This window comes from Saccoglossus kowalevskii, chromosome 15 (assembly GCF_978046115.1).
Source record: "Saccoglossus kowalevskii chromosome 15, keSacKowa6.1, whole genome shotgun sequence".
Lineage (NCBI taxonomy): Eukaryota > Metazoa > Hemichordata > Enteropneusta > Harrimaniidae > Saccoglossus > Saccoglossus kowalevskii.
The window spans coordinates 12,712,060-12,733,054 of NC_140655.1; the positions used below are offsets into that span (position 1 = coordinate 12,712,060).

General features: G+C 36.7%; 1 long non-coding RNA gene and 1 pseudogene across 1 annotated transcript; both read left to right on the plus strand.

Annotated features, from left to right (window-relative positions):
- The first annotated feature begins 7,608 nt into the window (after positions 1–7,608).
- On the plus strand, positions 7,609–8,728 carry LOC146733954 (uncharacterized; annotated as a pseudogene).
- A 4,911-nt stretch (positions 8,729–13,639) lies between these two features.
- Positions 13,640–17,533, plus strand: LOC102802763 (uncharacterized). The gene is made up of 5 exons (XR_014931669.1): positions 13,640–13,729; positions 14,843–14,925; positions 15,735–15,774; positions 16,124–16,171; positions 17,337–17,533. It is a non-coding gene; the product is annotated as an uncharacterized LOC102802763 (long non-coding RNA).
- Positions 17,534–20,995: the final 3,462 nt, after the last annotated feature.

The following is a 20,995-nucleotide window of genomic DNA, read 5'->3' on the forward strand; positions in this document are numbered from 1 at the left end:
AGCCATTAGTCTACCCAGATGACATTTCTGGCTGCTGAAACAAAGGTACCACCTCTATCAATAAAACCACACACAAGCAGGAAATATGGAACCTGAAAATTGACACAATAATCCGGAAAAGACTCGTCAATTCACCAAAAACTGAAAGAAATTGACACTCGATAGTGCTAAAAGTAAAAAAAAAAATAGATTCGGCATACCAGAAGACATAGAAATTGGCACAGAAATCACTCAAATCGACCAAGTACATGCATTTCTATGATAAAAAAAGGCTTATGTTTCTCAAAACGGCCGCCATCTTGGATTTTCAGATGGTCAATCGGGTAGATTTACTAAATATATGCTCGGGAGTCACCATGCAAATTTTGTTGCTTTTATAACCTTTTGCAGAATTTCTGTGCAAAATTGTTGTTATCTGCCCCACTAACAAGAAACACCATTTCTTCCGTCAAAAATTGGTTGATAATTATCAAACGTCAGATTCCATGACCAATGTACACAAATATCCAACAAGAAGCATGTTGGCTGAGATAGCTGTAAGCAAGGCACATTTCAATTAAAGAACTGAAGATATAATTACAAAATTAACAATATGTATAGTATCTAAGCAACCGGACGAAAAATGACAACAATATTCATCAAAATTAGTGAATTGAAGATATCATCACGAAATGAACAAATTTGAGAGAGGTCTACCTGAGGTACTATATGTATAGTATCAAATCAATCAGATTTGCAGTTTTTAACAAGAAGTCAAAAATATCATTTTTTACCAAAAATTACAAAAATATTCATCAAAATTAGAAAATTGAAGATATCATGATGAAATGAACAAATCTGAGTGAAGTCTACCTGTAGTAACTATATATATCATATCAATGCAATCGGACTTTCGGTTTTTAACAAGAAGTCGAAAATATCATTTTTTACCACAAATTACAAAAATATTCATCAAAATTAGATAATTGAAGATATCAACATGAAATGAACAAATCTGTCAGCGGACTACCCCAAGAATCTATGTTGCAAATATGTTTTGAAAAAGAAAACAAAAATGTAAAAATTTGATGACTACATACTACAGACGCTGGACAACGACGGACAATCAGTTATATGAAGAGCTCCACGTAGACAGGGAGAAAATCAATTTGTCTTCTATTAGTCTGTGAGGTTGTGGAACCCATATGCATTTTTGGGTATAATCTTAGTAATTTTCAGGAAATATTCATTTTATATCAGGGAATTCCAAAACAATTATTGCCATTTTTTCCAACCGTCTTGAGGGCGGCCATTTTGAATTTCAAAATGGCCGCCATTCATAATACATTGGTAATAATATTTAAGATATATCAACTTTCATTTTGCCTAGAAGATTCATTCCAACGGCTTTCCTGAAAAGAAAAAGTTCTACTTTTATTTTAGAAACCATGAAAAAACAAAAATGACTACTATTTTGAATTTTAATGGATGGTGATAAACTTATCAATACTGCATACTAGTTCGTGTTCAATTACAATCTAAGTCATCATCATCTAAATAACTATTTATGTTTTGGCAGGCTTCAGTGTCTCCCTCACAGTTGTACAGTTCTGTACAAGCCAAGTTCTTTCTTCGACATGAACATCTTGCTGTTGTACACTTATTCATAGAATTTGAGTTAGTTGCACCACATGTGCACCTTATTAATTCAACAATAGCTGCTGGGGCAATTTCCACTTTGGATAACTGAGGCACCAGTTTGTCACCTTCTTTCATCCAACCTAATTGGCAATGGGCTCGATAAATATGTTCTCTCCAGGCTCCAAGTGTTGGTGGTAGTAGGTCAATCCAGTTTGCAGTACCCTGTTGCTTGAACAAATTCCACCTGAGTACATGTGGTTGCACAACATTAGTATTTTTCTTATGAAAGAGACTACACAGATATGATAAACACGCATTAATAGTATCATTAGAGGGCTCATCTTCAATTCCCAAACTAGAAATTGCTGATATTGTCTTGGAGTCTGCTTTTAGGAAAGCCTCAAGACACGTTTTCTTTGATTTGCCTTTGATGTGACCAGTAGTGTCACAACCTGTTAGTGCATGCCATTTACATAAGGCACTAGCTTTTTCTGCTCCAAGCATATTGTATATTAGCTGTAACAAGATGTGTCTGCGTCTGTCACCTGTGCCCATCAACATGATCGCCTTTTCACCAAGTAATGGTGTACGCCTTAATGCAAGTAGGAAAACATCTGTGTCCTGACTGTAAATGTGAACAGTAAATCTAGCCTTTGCTGCTTCTACAGCATGTAAGATCATTAATGTGTCAGCTTCTTCCTGTGTGCTTACACTGGGAGTAACAGTTGTACCTATATTTGTCATGACACTGTGATGTGTTGCTGTAATGACAGGTATTTTAGCTTTGTCTATAAGTTTATGTGCCAAAAACAAAGTGAGGGAATCTTTTGTAGCAGTACTTCCCAGAAATGATTTAGTATCTTTAATTTTGGCATTGTCTTCTACTTTATATCCCCTCACAGCTGCCACGCCACTTCTACGCCGTTCTCTGGTAATTTCTTTTAGTGACTCCTTTATAGAATAATTATCAAAAACAATCCGTGTGACATCATAACTACGCGATTTTGCTTCTACGAGTGAAACATATGAATCAGCAAGGACCTTGCAATCCTTGAATGAATTAACTGCCATTAGTTCTTGTACAACTGCCATACCATCAACTATGAGACATTTAGATATTGTGGGACAATTGATTGGCAGATTTGCTGGTTCAGCATGATCAGCTTGTCCTGGCAGGTGCTCTAAAATAGTAATGATTTTACTCTTATCTAAAGTTGGAATGACAGAACCATCTGGTTTCATCAGTGTACGATTAATTGATGAAAATTCATACTTTCCAATTATGTCTTGCAAGTCAACTTCACGAGCTGATCTTGCAACAATAAGCAATCGTGACAAAAGCCCATTAGTTGAACGAAGTGCAAGAATATCGGATTTGGCTTGGAGTTTAATTTCTTTCATTGAAGAATTCCAAGAAAGTGTTTTACATTTAGTCATTCTGTCCCACAGATTGGTTTTCCCACATATCCTTTCTTCTATAAAGGTATTCAATGCAGACGATCCACGTTTACTAGTGGACAAAATGTTTTCCTCTAGTGGTTTTGGTATTATTTCTTTAGTTATGAGCTTGAATAGTTGTGTTTCTTCTGAAGTGAATATGTTACAAGGTCTCAAAACTTGGGTCAGGTTTGTGATCATTACCTCTTGCCGTTTGAGTGTTGCCTGATTGAGGCAGTGATGTAAAGTTCTGTTCTGGTTGGAGGCTCCTACCATTGTCTCAAACTCATTTGAAATTCTTGCTAATTCAGGAGCACATATGCAGAATTTAAGCAGGGTGTCTGGAGACTGTGTAATGCCGCTTATGGATCATTGGCCTTTCAGCCTTTTGTTGACCTGCTCTTGTGTCTGATCTATTCCAAGACGAGTGAAAGGAATATGATTTGATGTATTCACTGTAAATCAATGTGACAAAAATTCAAGCCAGATTTCAGGATCTTCAGTCTGAAGATGATACATGCGAGCAATATATTCTGGAATATTCTGTGCATAGTCCAGCCTGTTATAGGCAAAGAAGTATACACACAATTTTTCTAGAGACGAAAGATGAAGGAACCAATCTCCTTGTCTTGTAGCACGTTGAAACTGTATAAGAGTCATTATTTGTCTCATATACATGCGGGCCCATTGGAACATTGGATTTTGGTGCCTAGTATGAAACTCTGCTAGTTGTTTCTTTAGGTCGATAGACTCAATTGTAGCCAGTATTGACGTGTGGGCCTCTCGGACAGCTTCCTGGGCTATACAAGCATCTGCCAAATGCTTAACATTGGTTTTGAGAACCTCACATACTGCAGGGTTTTCAGCAACACTATTATTTTAACAGAACTAATTGCAAACTAAGTAATTATTTTACTACTCGTATATATATATATATATATTCGCACTTTTTTAATATATGTCGTACTATTGCAATACATGACAACTGTACTATCAATACTATTCTGATGCTTATTAAAACTCGCATCCTCAAGAAAATGTATACATGTACGCACTCTGCACTATATATAATGTAATGTAAGTTTTAATAGAATAAACGTTCATATTTAAAAATCAAAAATCTTCTTCTTGTGGGAAGAGAACGTGTGTTTTCAGCGCTCCAGTAATTGTGTGTTTAACTGGTAATCTTTTCGCCAGAACTTTATATATTTTATCATCAACATCTATGAATTCTTTCTGAGTGGTTTTGTGAACTTAAATCTCGTGTTTGCTGTCACAGAGTCTCGATTGGAGCGGATTGCTGGGCTGGCTTGTTCACCAGTCAAAGCCATCCAATATGGCGGCGGACAGGAATATGGACTATTTCCACCTATCCATGAAGAACGCAGTAAGGATAGAAAGCATTGATGGATTTGCTGTGGAAGATTATGTTGAAAAAATTGCGGATATGTATGGTGCTGAAAATATAATTGCTGCATCCATAATGAACAGGTCTGTTGTTATTTTGTTGAAGTCGCCCGAGTTAGTATATATATGTCTAACAGGTGTGATTGATGTAAACAATAGATTGTTGCAACCTGAGCCAATGGTGAAACCGGCTACAAGAGTTGTTTTGTCAAATGTGCCACCCTTCATCCCACATGCAATGATACAGGAGGAGCTTGTTAAGTATGGAAGAGTACTTGAATCTTCATTCCGATTTATACCACTTGGCTGTAAAAGATCTACCTTAGCACATGTTAAGTCATTTAGACGTCAAGTGTATATGATATTGTCGCAGCCAAATATTAATGGTGTGATTTATGTTAAACACGAGCAGAAAAACTACGCCATCTATGTTTCTACCGATGAAATGAGATGCTTTAATTGCCATGGTAAAGGGCACATACGCCGTAACTGCCCAGATCTTCAGAATCTACAAAGAAATTATAATACAGAAATGACCTTGACAATGAACAACAACCGACGTAATGATAGTGCTAAAAGCGATAACGTAACAGCTGATATGGATGTTACTGATGCAACAGATAAGGGGAATACCGAAGAAGGCGATATTGATGAGTTGCCTGAATTAAGTGATAACCCATTCCTGTAAAAAAGTGATTATTACAGAAACCAGAAGAAAGTAGAGGCCCTATGTGCCACCAGGCATCTGGAGGATAGGTAACAGTAGGTAACACCAAACGAAAATAATACAAATGGAAATAACCAATTAAATGTAACATCTAGTGATTTATTAAACATTGTCACCCAACCAGAATCCACACCAATTGTTTCACCAATCGAGTCCAACTCCGATACAAAGCCCATTGATGACGAGCCTAACCAATCAGCTATTACGTCTAATGATGATGAACAGAGGGTACGAACCTCTCGTTCAAACATATCAAATCAACCAACCACCATGAAAGAGGCAATGGAGCAACCACAGGCTGGCATACCATCACCCAGCACTGATAGCCCCATAGCGCCTATCAAAGAGGTATTACATAACAGCGGGGTGGGTAGTAACAATACTGTGATGGATGATCAGCTAATTGACGGTGACGACGATGACTCTCATTCCATGTGCTCAGTTCTTTCAGATATGTCGGAAATGGATGAATCAACACCACAAGAGGCGAAGGGGCCAGCACAATCTGCTTTAATCGAATTTATTGAAGACATAAAATACTCAAAAAAACTTATTGAGTATGAGTATTGAGTTCTGTTCTGACTTAAAAGTGTTGACACGGTCGCTAAGGCGTCTGCGCATGTCCACTGACATCAACAACAAAACAAAGGTTCGTGTAACAAAGCTAATTAATAAATTAGCAACGCATCTTAAAACGACCGGGCGGCGTTCTACCTTGAAGTAATGGATTACGTAACCTTTGTTTTGCTATCTATACTGATGGCTAACTTGACAGTAACTTCTTTCAACATACGTGGTGGAAGGGATGCACTTAAACGGTATGAACTTTTTGAATATTTAAAGCTTGATTCGTCTGATGTGTGTTTTTTACAAGAAACGCATACAACTCCCAGTGATGAACAATTGTGGCGAATTATTTGGCGAGGTTCTGCTAAATTTTCACATCTTGACTCGAATTCTGGAGGAGTTGCAATTTTATTCAATAAGCGTAGTAATGTTGATATTCTACAAACAAATGATATTGTGCCAGGCAGAGTGCTACACGTTCGAGCAAAATTCGGTGACAACATTTATAACCTCATCAATGTATATGCGGCAGTTAACCCAATGGAATGCAGAGATAACTTCAAACAAATTAAGGTATTTCTCAATAGGCTGCATGATAACAATCCTGTAATCTTAGGCGGTGATTTTAACTGCACTACAAATCCCGCCCGTGATAGACTTAACGCAACTGAACCAGATCGCGCTAGTGCTGAACTTTTATTATCCATTATGAAACGGCACAAACTCGTAGATGCGTGGCGTCTTTTGCATGGGGAAAGAGATAGTTACACTTGGTCAAGAAACAACAGTGCAGCACGACTAGATCGTGTCTACATTCCAAAAAATCTGGCCACTCGGGTCCAACTTGTAAAAATCGGCACAGGTGTTAACTCCGACCACTCACCAGTGACGTTGAAACTGTCGCGTGCCTCAATAAATACTCACAGTCCCATATGGTGCCTGGATACTCAACTATTGGAGGACGAACAATATCGGGAGTTAAGTATAGTTAATCGCACGAGTTGGAGTGCGTTTATAACTATAAAGACCACAGTTTTTGTCAGCATCTTGTACGACAACAACAACGAGTTGCGATTAACGGCTTATACCACGCATCCCCATGCATAAAACGATTAAATTGCAAGAGATTTTTAGTGACTGTTTCGGTTGTGCGCGAGAATGTGCCACTTCAAATTTGCATGAGAATGCTCTTGAGATTCAGATTAGTAAAGCTCATCTGCGTTCATCGAACACGATTGGATGTTAAGTTATATGACCAATAAGCCTTATTTGCTGAATGGTCTTTTCAAATAAACTCCACTCATTGGTCAATATTTTGAATACATTTGAATTTTCCACGTGTCAAAGCATGGTCTTGTCATTTCGAATGCAGGCAGCGCTCAGTGATGGTTGAATACAGTGACATCTCCGATTCGGAGTACAACGATGACATTGAGAGATTTTGCTCTCAATACGATGAAAAAGAAGATTTTAAGTTAACAAAACAACAAGAACGTCAACGTTTCGGTTTACCTGTAGACAATGAACAGATAGCTGCCATTCAGAATTCGCGAGTGCCAAAAAACACGCGTAGATGTACTAACTGGGGAGTGTCTGTGTGGGATGAATGGGGCCGAGCCAGAAATGAATGAGTCGAGAAGCACGGGGTAAGCAGTAGTGACGTGTTCACATTTGTTCCCAGATTATGCAACGAACTTGGTGTACGTGAACTTTCATTTTGTTTGTGTCGCTTTGTTGTCGAGGCTCGTCGACAAGATGGAACAGAATATCCATCTAATAGCCTGCGTGTGCTTTGTAGCGCAATTCAGAGATATTTACGTGACGAATGCAAAAGAGTTGTCTTGTGCTTTATGAATACACATGCTCGGGAATTTGTGGAATTCCATCACACCCTGGACGGTGTAATGAAGAGTATAGACAGACGGGGAATAGGTGTTATTAAACGTCAGGCTGAACCATACACAGATGATGATGAAAATAAATTGTGGGATAAGGTTTTTTCCATAGAGTCTGCTACAAATTTGAGTTGTGCGGTCTACTTTTATGTGTGTAAAGTGTTCGCTCTCCGAGCAGTCGACGAATATAGTAACCTTACAGCCGAACAGTTCGTACAAGGATCAGACAATCAAGCTGACTATATTGAATTTAATGGTAGATCGTGTAAAAATAATCAAGGAGGACTGTATTACTCGCGGAAAATCCCGTATAAAAATGTGCGCCAATACGGCGATCCTTCCAACACGCGTTGTGTTGTCAGTTATTGAAACGTTATTTGCAATGTATTCCACTGAAAGGTCCTTCTACCGACGTCCACTGACGTCCAGCGGAGGGCTCAAATTTTCTGAAGAGAAGATTGGAGTAAATACTTTACGACAATATCCAAAAAGAATGTGTGATCTGGCTGGAATAGATGGTATCATACTGGACACTCGGGTAAGGTAAGTTTGTCGCAAGTGATTCTGGGGTGGGTGGGATCTTGGGATGGGTTCAAATGTGTTTGAATTTCGCCGATTGAAAACAAATGTTGTACATTGTGAAAACGTATTTCAAACGCGATGCAAATAAATGTCGGTATATTTACTTCTCAAATCATTCTTTTCATACTTTTGGGTTACTGCGGCGACTTCGTATGAAAAAGGCTTTGATGAGCAACTAATCAAAGAACGCACTGGTCACAGATCGGATGATGGGTTGAGAACATATAAACGAACAAGTAACTCTCTTCAGAAAATCGTATCTGATGCTCTCCAACCTCCACTACCGAAAGCAAGTACTTCAGCCATCGCAATTGACGATTCCGATTCCGTACACAAGCCTAAGGTTGAAAGATATGAACAGCCACCGCCTGAACCAGTGACTGCAACATCACATGCAGAATTTAGAGAAAGGTGTCGTTCAAATGATTGTTGTTCTAAACAAATTAAAATTAAGATCCAGGACGGAAACAAATGTGTCAATATTGAATTGTAGTGTTGTAGTACTTTTTTTTTCCATGGAAAGTATAATTAAATTAGTGCGATTTGCACCCTCATTGTGATTTGTGTGATTAAATGCATATACTTTGTTTAATTTGTAATGCAAATTGTAAACGGTAACGCTTTGATTGATGTGCAAATTGTAAACGGTTACACTTCTATTGATATGTTAATTGTAAACGCTACACTTTTGATACAAAGTGTAGCATTTACACTTTGCATATGAATGAAAGTGTGACCGTTTACACTTTGCATATTTGCGAATGCGTTGCTTTTTACAATTTGCATATAAATTCACCCTGTTTGCAAGAATAAATCGTTGGCGAGAACAATGATGCACGTGACCAAAAGTGGTATAATAGCAGTTATATGGAAACAATGGCAACAAGAGCAATGTAAATACGACTCTTTACAGACTTGGTGGGACATTGGTAAGCTGAAAATCAAACTTTTTTCACAACAATACAGTAATTTCAGAAACTCAACACTTAAAGAAACTAAAAATATTCTAGAAAACGAACTGTGTAATCTCGAGAACAGCCGATCCATTCACGCAAATGTAGAAATTCGCATCAAGGAAAAAAAAGGAACTGTTAGAGAAACTTATTAAATCACGGATGCAGGGCGCCATCGTGAGGTCGAGATTCAAACAACTCAATGAAAGCGATGTAGCAACGTCCTTTTTTTCGAACTCGAACGTCATAATGGAAAGAAAAAATGATGACACAGCTCGAGTCATTAACTGGTCAACTCACGGAAAACCCAACTGAAATTAGAAAAATTGTTAAAGATTTCTATTCACACCTGTATACGCCAGACTCAGTTTCTATAGAAGCGCAAACTAAACTTTTAGATGACTTACCTCAGCTTCGTGTTTCGAGTAGAGACAACATTGATACGGAAATACAATTTGATGAACTTACCATAGCTGTTCATAAATTGAATAATAATGCGTCGCCTGGTATTGATGGGCTCCCGGGTGAGTTCTACAAAACTTTCTGGCCGTTAATCGGACGTGATTATTTTAAAGTTTTCTCTGCCTCTAATAATGCAGGCAATTTACCACTATCTTGTCGCCGAGCTGTCTTGTCGCTAATACCTAAGAAGGGTAATACAAACTTGATAAAAAAATCGGAGACCAGTCTCACTTCTATGCAGTGACTACAAAATTCTTACAAAAGCTTTGTCTATGCGGCTGCATAGATCAAAGTTATTCAATACTAGGTCGGAATATCTCTGATAACATTAATTTAATACACGACGCAATTAGTTATGCCAATCAACATAATATTCCACTTGCGATGATTTCATTTGATCAGGAGAAAGCATTCGATCGCATGCATCATAGTTATTTACTGAGTACCTTAAAGGCGTTCGGATTTGGCGACTATTTTATTAAGTGCATAATGACATTGTATAGAAACACGCAAAGTTTAGTGAAAGTTAACGACGCCCTCACTTCGCCTCTTGAGTTCAATCGTGGTATACGTCAGGGCTGTTCCCTGTCCGGACAACTTTACTCACTGTGTATCGAACCGTTACTCAATAAAATTCGTGATAAGAATGAAACACGTGGTCTTGAACTGCCAGGTCCGAGACAAATGAAATCACACTTGTCCGCCTATGCAGATGATATGGATGTTTTTATTACGTGTAATAAGGATTTTGAAAGTTTGCTGCACTGGCTGAATACATATGAACAAGCTTCAAATGCTAGAATAAATATGCAGAAATCGGAAGGTCTCTGGACTGGTAGTTGGAAGTGGCGCAATGATCGACCGTTTGACATGCATTGGAACAATCAAGGGCTAAAGTTTTTGGGTACGTATATCGGGAATTCTGATGATTTTAACAATAATAACTGGAAAGATACTGTTGAAGCCATTGGCACTAAACTTGGCCACTGGCAACAGTTTGCTCGAGCTTTATCGTATCGTGGGCGAGTTCTAATTATTAATCAACTATGTGCGTCAAAACTATGGCATCGATTTATTAGTATGTCGCCCTCTATCGATCTACTTGACACGCTGCAGATTAAATTTAATGACTTCTTGTGGCAAGGACGGCACTAGGTCCCGCGAGATGTCATTTAACAACCTGTTAAAGACGGTGGACAGAGTCTCGTGCACCTAGTATCGCGTGTTACGGCCTTTAGACTACAGGTTATCCAGCGTTACCTGTACTCTGATCCAAGCTTTTGTTTTACAGACTTTTATCTCAAACAAATCGGGAATTTGAATTACAGTAAACAACTTTGTGCCATTAATTTCCTTGATATTCCTGTTAATAACTACTTGCCAGTTTTTTACCGTGACTTGTTTAAGGCATGTAAGTCTGTGTATTTTAACCGCCATTCAAAACCTACAGAAATTCATAAGTACTTCAATGAGCCATTGTTTAATAACCCGTTCGTTCTGCACCCTGTTACTGAGCTCCCATTTGACTTGGACTGCTTCTCGGAAGCAGGGTTAACCACAATTGGGGATTTGATTGATCAAACTCACCGCCGTTGGAAAACAGCAGACGAAATTGCGCCCTCAGTTGCTATTATCTCCCGCCGGGTTTTGACACAAAAGCTAAATTTGATTCATAAAGGTATTTTACAAAGTTTTGAAGATATGGCTCATTTGGAGTATTTCCATAAAGAAACCGAACCACCGAAACCACTTGAAGCAGTTAAATATCATTTCACTTTGCTCGGTAAAACAGAGGCAGAGAATGACGAATCTATCTGTCTGTACAAATTTGAGAAAGGCGCTATATATCAGTTATTGATTAAGACAATAGCTTTGAATAATGCGAGGTTGGACACAGTGTGGAGAGACTATTTGGATATACCCGCTGACATCAAGCCAAATTTTAATTGTATTTACTATCCTCCCATTTACAAAAAAGAAGGTGACATTCAATGGCGCCTACTTAAAGGGGCGATTTCTACAGGTCAGTTCATGCATGCAGCAGGGTACACCAGTAATGACAGTAATGAATGTCCTTTCTGTCGACACATTCCAGACGATCTTATTCACTTATTTCTTGAATGTCCACGTCTTGACTCGGTTTTAAAGATTGTGATTGATCTTTCAAAACGCTTGTCTGAGAGTGATATTATTCCTTTGTTGTGGTTTATTTTGGGACCACCCCCTAAAAAGGGTTATAAAGTATCTCAGCAGTTAATTAATTATATTTTCACAACTGCTAAAATTGTTATTCACACAACACATTTTAATAGTTTTAATAGCCTTGCTCGTGCTGAACTATCTGACATATTCTGTAGTAGAATTAAAAAACGTATTTTAATTGAATTTTAGTACTCCAAGTTTTTAAATAAATTGAATCTATTTCAGAAATGTTGGTGCCATAACGAAGTTTTATGTAAAGTAAATGACACTGAGTTACAGTATTTAATATAAAGAGCTGGTCTCTACTTGTTTGTAATAAAAAGTGTAATGTAATATTTTATGTGTAAACTGTCTACAAGGTGCATTAAAGTTTATGTTAAAAATCAAAAATCTTCTTCTTTTTTGGAAATGGATAAGTATGTGTGGATTATTGGAGGGAATGCTCACGCAAGGCATTGCTATCCAATACATAACATATCTCGAAAGCTGTCACATGTTGTAAGAAAAAACCTTTCTTTCCATGCTATGACTGGATCTGTCTCTACTTCCTCTATTATAGGATTTGGCAAGAAGACATGCTGGAGGTATTCAACCAACATCCTGAATGACATAGCTCGTGATGGCACCCTACAACCAGTAGAAGAATTTTTCTGTCATTTGTTTTCTGCGCCAGACCTTCTTGGTGGTGTGGAAAAGGCAGGAGAATGAAGATCTAGTGAAAAAGGGCTTAGGGGATGTTGATTACTCTACCTGCAGTGCCTACATCCTGTATGGAATTAATTGCATGTGATTGTCAAACCAAATGCAAATATACTGCATGCAAATGAAGCAAAGCAAAGCAAATTTGCACACCTTCATGTTCCTGTAATGCCGAAAATTGTTGCAACCTGACTGCAAACTGAGGGCTTGAGTAACCATACTTCATATTAGTACAATGCTGTGAGCCACCTATACTACAAACTATTCAGTTGAATAGCTTTTTATATTAATACTTTGATTGCAGATCTACAAAAGTGGTATGAACTCGATATTAGTACTGATTAGGTTATATTGAGTTTAAAGAATAAAACTTATATATGTGATTTTATTTATTTGTATCTTTTTTACTATTAACAGAAACATATGGAAGATATTTTTTTTAATTTGTGACAATAAAACTCAAATAGTCTGTTAATGACATGCAGCAGGTTGTTGAAAAACTATATATTTAAAACCACAAATTGTAAACCTGTGGCGATAATGTTGCTTGACAACTATGGTTTGAGTATCATTCGAGCCAATTTATACCTCTTTTGCTCATATAATTTCAAAGACACGACCATTTTCATGCAATTCGTCTGTACCGATATGGCGGCCATTTTGAATGACGTCATAATACCATTTAAAATTTAAATTGTCATCCACCCTAGTGATACCAGGTGATATATGTGAGACTGACTAGTCTGTTTGCTTGTAACACGAAAATGCCATCTAGCTATACAATACACTATATTAGCTGGCTGCCTACAATGAATTCGCTGTATTTTTTCGTCACTGTGTAATATTCAACCCTTGGCAATTTTTTTTGTATTTTGTATCTTATTGAACGCTGATTTTTTTGTAATTCCAGTAAATACTATAGCTGAGAGGAAGACGAGTTTTGATGTGCAAACTAGATAATTAGGTGCTGTACAAAAGCAACGGCTCAGGTCACACACGAAGTATATGTTTATTGTCCACACATAGTATTTGGCATGCCATTTATTATGGGTTATTTACTTAATCCTATTTGGCACTAGATTTTAGTGACGTCACAAACCAGTTCTAACCGGTTTACCATAGTCTTTACCTGAGCACTAAAGAAGCAGCATTCTTTACAGGTGTATCCAGATTGAAATGTAAGTTTTCTATTCTATACGTTATTATTGTTTTATATATCCTCCGGAAACCGCAATGAATTCTAATTAGACTCTCTAACAGACACATTTATGTAGAAATAGACCAATGTGTACCAGATAGAAAAAAAACAGTAGTTTGGTCGACATGTCTAACAAGGTGTAAATACTGTTTAATATTTATTCTTGAATTGACGTCCGAGTGCATCGCACAGCAAAGGTACGCATTGATTGTGTGCATTGATCAGGTGATGCGGTCGAAAATTTAAATAGCGTGTAATAACACAAAAGCTATAATTACTGTAGTGTCATAGGTTACAGTGCTAGGTGTTTAATAAAACAGAATCTATCTGTGGCATAAATATGAAAACTATGAGTCTTAAAAGTAGTGCAAATAGTACAATATGAACTACATAAATACAAGCTTGAAGACCAGAATGTTTTTTCATACAAAGCGCACCCAAATGAACACGTATCTGCTCTGGGTAGTTTATTAATGTATAACAAGCAAAGCCTTACCATGTTTACTGGTACATAAAACTAAAATATTGAGATTATATTGTGACCTCTACAAAGCGGTTTCGTCCGTGTTCTCTAAACAGTCTACATATCCAGTAAGATAGCATTTTACCACATGTACATTGAACTTAGTTAGTTTTTTTCTATACAATTGTATTTGTATTGTACAAGTGTATTTCAGCTGCTGAGCATAAATCATATTATGATTCATAGAAAATCGATATTTTGTCAACATAGATTGTTACATGGAGTAAAATATGGCGTCAACATTAATTGGAAATAATAAAAATATATGTTAAAACATAAAGTTTGTTAAAGATTGCAATTTGTATTTGTTCCGTGGACTACTAGACACGTTTAGTATGAGTATAAATACTTTTTATTCAAAATAATCGTTACTCAGAAAGTGTTCAAACAACTGGAATAAGAATCATTATCCTGTTTTGGTTCATTTCAAAGCTAACGCAAAAACACAAGACGCAAAACTATGTTCCAAAGAGACGTGGTTGCCCCTGAATATATTTGATTATTAATATCTAAAAGGTTCGAGTTGCAAATACATAACCATTTTATTCATTACAAATATTTTTATTGCAGACAACAACATGCCAAACTACAAATTATTGTTCGTGATACTATGCATTGCACTGATTGTGCCTAGTCAAAGTAATGCCCAATCTGTAAGTATTCAATTTGACTAATCTAATATGACAAAGTTAAATAATTTAACAATATACGATCTAATGATGGCTAAATTTAATTAAACTTAATGTTGTGTTTCCGAATGTAACCTAAAGAGACTCGCAAAGCCTAGGTTCCAACCTTCACACACGCTGTCAATTGAACAATATGGAACACGAAGTCGGTCTTTGGCGTGTTATAATTTATCAAGTTTGATCATGAATATTCAAAAAACGTCAATCTTGCATAAAGAGTCCGCCAGAAAAAAATTGTAGAAAGCAAATTGTATGAGAAAATTGACTACACAATCTGAAAGGTCGACACACATATTCTAGGACCTGTGTAGCATATTCCATTTGGAAATAAGGGTATGATCGCCTTATCCTATTTTGAATTTCGGTTAGACAGTTTGACAGGACTCAATGAATGTCTTAAAACGTATGAAAACCACCTTTAAATATATATTAATAGATGGTATGAGGCGGTTGGTTTTAAATCGGATAAAACCCTCATATTCAGGCTTTATCGTATACTTAAAATCGTAACATTTGCAAATAGCAGATGTGTAAAGGGGAAGGGTTTTTTTCATTATGTGTAGATGTTAATTTTGTTTTGGAAACAGCTAGGAAACCTCACAATATTGGCCTTAATTATCAATGTTTTGTATATGTTAAGTTTTATAACTAAAAATCAATTTGAAATAAATTGTATTTACCATCACAGCCTTTCACAATTAACAATGAAAAAGATAAAACACTGCCTTGTTATTAACAAGAACAACTCTCTTCCTCTCCATTATCTACCACAGCGATTCGGAAAAAAGGTTGTTGACAAACGCAGTGTGTTGCGTGAGTATATTTACACTTTCAAATAATTAACCCAACCTCCATCATAAATGTTATCGTAAATTTTGATTTCACTTACTCAAATTCCATAAAGACATATCAGGTTTATGAATACATTTATTATTCAAGAAAAATCTAAGCACTGAGGAATATTTTTCACAATATGCGTGAATGGTGTCAATGTGTAGGTTGAAATACTGGGGTAAGTATTCATTCGAGATAGTTGTTGAATATTCTCGAAATTATTTATTTAACCAACTTGCCCAAAGTAAATGAACAAATTTCAACTAATTTTTGAAATGCACGAAATGGCTTGTTGTTATACGTAATTCAATATTGTTTGTCTTGGCAGAGGAATGGTCTAATATTGTGAAAGAAAGTGAAAACATTAATAAAAATGGTATGTATAATTGACACAAGATCACAGGGTCAGTCGAGTATTACCCTAAACACTTAATAATATTCAGTATTTTTTCCGCCTTGTCTGCGGGTTCTTATCACACTTAAAATTGCAGAATTCGTGTAAGACATGGATAATTTAGACTGATGGGCATCAATTTAATTCAATACAATTACATGGATATATGATTTGAAAGAAGGATATACATCGGTCAATCTTATACTTACAATACTACGAATGAATTCATTCACAAATTCGCCTCAGTAGTATTGTCTGCCCTTGTAACAGTTCAGCGCTAAACACGGTCTTCACGACGCTCCAATTACAATACCCAGTTGGTAAAATATGTAGTTCTCCAAATTACACACTGTACAAAGCACAGCAAGTTCAGTAACGATCCTGCAACGAGAGAGGAACAATATTACATACTGCCCATGCTTATATATTTGTAAAATGTCACATAAATAAACTGGTCAGGAAAATAACGATTCTATAAAATTACAAGCATATTCCTACTATGTGGAATGTTCGGTACCTTACATTTCCTGACATATGTCAAATCATAGCAATGCTGCTTGGAATATCCAGTGACTGAATTGCATTGAAGTGTTGAACTCTACGTGCACGACCCCAGCCCCAGGCTTCCTTCCCAGTTTGACCCAACATTTAACATCCACGTTAATGGTAGTATGCTAACGTGTTTTCAGATGTCGGGGTCACCAAAGGCCTGTACTTGCTTTTTTGGCAAGTATCTCCAGCAGCAAACGCATAGAGACACATACTAACCCGCTTTAAATAGAAGTCATATCTATTGTGTCCATTGTCGATAGTAAATTCGTCACCTGGATACTCCAGTAAGGTCGAGGGGCAACTTCTGAGGCATGTAACACAACCCACTTTCAGATATTTATTTATATAGTGTCAAACACTATACATGATAACAATAAAATACAAAACAGAATTTTTTCCTATAGTACGATCTAACGACGTTATTTGCTAGTTTCAGTGCCTGAATAGCGCCCCTTACGTCAATAAAGTACATCACCGCCTGAAAATTGATTCATTTCATTGCTATGAAATCATATGTATTCCTAATATGTCACGTATTGTAATATTTGATGTAAACTGTTTCAATACTGCTAAAGAAGAATTATTTTTTTTGAAGATAACTGGGGAGAAGTGGACTCTTCAGGCTAGAAGCCGTTGCTGTCGACATTTCAGTAACAACATAAAATCATCATGTTATTTTGACATTGAGCTGGTGATGCCTCTGCTGTGACATGGGACACATCAATTAATAAGAAAAACATGAACTTTGAATTATAAATGGTTACAATAATAATAAATAAATAATATAATAAACTTAGTTGTGTACTGTTATTCATTCAGTGTGCCATCCTACCTTATGTGTGTCCACAGGCGCCTGCTTCTAGTTTTAGTGACTTCGCAGTATGCATCAATGACTTATAAGCGGTTTCACACCCACACAAATGTTCATACTCAAAACACTAAATAATGTAAGATGTTCAGCGTCAACGCAACACGATATATATTACTATTATTAATTTGTAAATTGCATTATGCACATCATAATTCAATATCATCTAATCTGCTTTGTATGCGGGTAAGAACGTCATCATACATCATAATTGTTTTCCAAATAACAATATTAACAGCAGCTCCATCAATGTTTGATGGCATAAGTGTTTTACAGTTAGTAACTATTTTAAACTATTTCCAGAATCATTTGCACCATTACTGTGTAGCTGTCTCTCTCTCTCTGCCGCATAACATACGGTATAGTTGTTTCTATAGGTTAAGTAGAGGCCCATGTTTTGTTTTACCTTGATTACGCCACAAAATATGAACATCTCTGTATCTCAGTGACATGCTTATTCCTCGTTCGTAGACACGTCTTTTTCTGAATTGATCAATGTATCGAGAGGGGAAACTCAAGTAATAGTAATTGAGAAAGTGCTAATCTCAAGTAAACTAATGACCAGCTATGGCAATATATGTTTGCAGAAACCTGAGATATAGAAGAGTGCGATTATGTGCATGCCATGCCAATATTTGCATCATGATTGTCTATTTTACAAATTATCTGCAAGCAAACGAATATATATATATATATATATATATATATATATATATATATCAGTTCTTTTTATTTAGATCATGGCAATTTTTTGGTCAGAGCGCCCTCTAGTTTTGTGGAGAATCATGTTCATTTGGAATGCTCTGATTGGATGGAAGTTCAAGCCTAGCAAAGTGTGATAGAATTGGCCTGTTATGTTCAGATTCAAATAAGCATGAACCACTAATTTGACAGGGAAGTGATACTTATAATGCAGCAAGCTGTTCTAATTGCTGTTGTGGTAGAGTTTTTCTATTTTCCTGTCAAATGCATTTATTGGTCCACTGAAAAATGAAAATAATGTTCCCTGTAACTTAGACTCTTATTCATCAAGGCATTTTAAAAATCATGGGTGTGAACTCCCCTCAAGTTATGACCCGTTGTCCCCTACAGAATAATGGTTGCATCTAATATTAAAATAAAGATGGCGGAGTATAGTGTTGATTCATCTCGTTCTACTCTGGATTACTTGGAGTCAATAAAGATCCTAGAAAGTTAGTATTTATATGCCTGTGTGTTTTTTTTTTGTTTGTTTTTTCACTGTCTTTGACTTTCCCAGTATGTTTGTTGCTGTTGACAACAATTCAGTCCTCTGCCAGGCTTCAGTCAATGTTTTTCTTCACTACCTACCCAACTCCTCGTCGGGCACTATGTAGCTGATGTGGTATATTTATCACAGACAGTAGGGCAATTGTCACATTTAGTGCTCCAAGAAAATATTCTCTGTCCATGTGTATTTATATAAATAGATGCAGTTTCTTTGGCTTGAATAACATTCACTGGCTTCGTACATACAGGTATACTGGTTTACCTGTTTCTAGTTGAAATATAGCCAATCTTATTAACCAAGACAGTTGGACATTTGCCACATGTCACAACACTCATTTCCAAGTGCCATAGCTTGAAACAAGTAGTCAAATCTGATATTGGCTGGAGCTTTAGTTTATATGGACATGGTAAATGGCAAACTAGATGGTCAGAAAGTAATAAAAATAATCACAGCTTTACTCCACCCACCCCACTATGAAGTAAAAGGCTGTTTATAAGGCCATGTATGATGGTTTCATTTTTCTTATGGAAAACAATTTTAATTAAAAACTTCTATGCTCCTGTACCCAACCGTGGGGGTTCATCACACTAAACAACAGGTGTCACTATTACTAAGATAAATGTACTTTTTTTTCATTAAAATTACTGATATATATATATATATATAGTAATTGATGTAAAACATGATGAAATGGGGTTGATCAAGATTTGAAGTTATCCTCGGTAGTTACATGGAAAACGTATCTGAGCTCGTCAACAATGCAACAATCCAGTTATTTTTTGCCTCACATCAGCAGTACAACAGAAGTATTGTTTCTATTTTAGGACTGACTGAACTTTTCTTTTACCCGTTCTTTTATTGTTCTATGATGTGCTAGTGAGTGGGTGTGTAGTCTGGTGTACACAATAGTTTCCAGCCATACTGGTGAGCCGCGGGAAACTATTGTCTTCACGTGATGTTAACATCCAATCATGAGCTTTATGTCAGGCACGTGATTTGTAGGCATATAAAGCAGAAGTTTGCAATATAGGAATTTATTCTACGCTGGACTAGCCACGGTTCATTTTTTTTTTTCAGTTTGTGCAAATGAGTAAATAAATGGTTGGTCGGACTGTCCCAATGGCTAAATCGTGCAACCTAACCTACCTATCGTGTGCTGTATGTTAGTGAGTGGGCCCTTTATTAACTCGCTTCAATGACCCACTAATGATGAATAGTGATGCGTGTCGATTCCTGAAATACTGCTGGCCCGCATCAGGGGCACTGCACATAAGATTTCATCATATATGGCAGGATTTTTAAAAAAATTTCAGACTACGGTGATGAAAGTTTTGCTGGCATATCGGAAATATGTAATTCTATAGCCGCCATTTGAAGCTTGTCACGTTATATATGTCTAATAAGCGCCATCTAAAACAGTGGGTTGCATTACGACTGGCTGAGACATGATGTTCATTAGTGACGTCATTAACCAAAACCCCCAAGATGCGAAATGGCGCCATGCAAACAGGCGTTTGTCGTCCACTTCACAACTCGATTTATATAGCGCATTCCTCATTATATACAAGTTGCTTTCCTGTAATGTATAATATCAATACCTAACTTGAATAAATTATTGCGAAAGCTTTTTTTGTAAACTTGTAATTTTTATAATTTTAGAGACATTCGAATCGTTGAAAAAAACAAGGAACTTTCTACCGGGTTGAATTACGTGAATGAATATCTGTGACAATGAATTATTGTCAAGGTCGCATTACACTTTTATATAATTGTGAGACTGCAGTGCAGTGCTCTCTAGATATGTGGTGGCAAGACAAACGAAATATTCAGTCATTTAGTCTGGTCTGAAAACTGTACGTACAAAGACAAAAAACTTGGGTAGTCGATTTAATGATCTGACAATTCAATTGAACAGTACTGTGGACTGTGTCATGACAGACATTTTAATTTGACCCACTTACCGCACAAAACCAATGAGTATTTTAAAAAATCTGTACAATTGTTATCCTTCATTATGGTTTCGAATTTGAGCTTGCATTTTCCTGCGTAGAATAAGCCATCACCACTGGGATTGTGACCATGGTGAGCGAGTGTGTTATTGTGAGTGGCCACTATCATTGGGTTTATTGTGTCCATA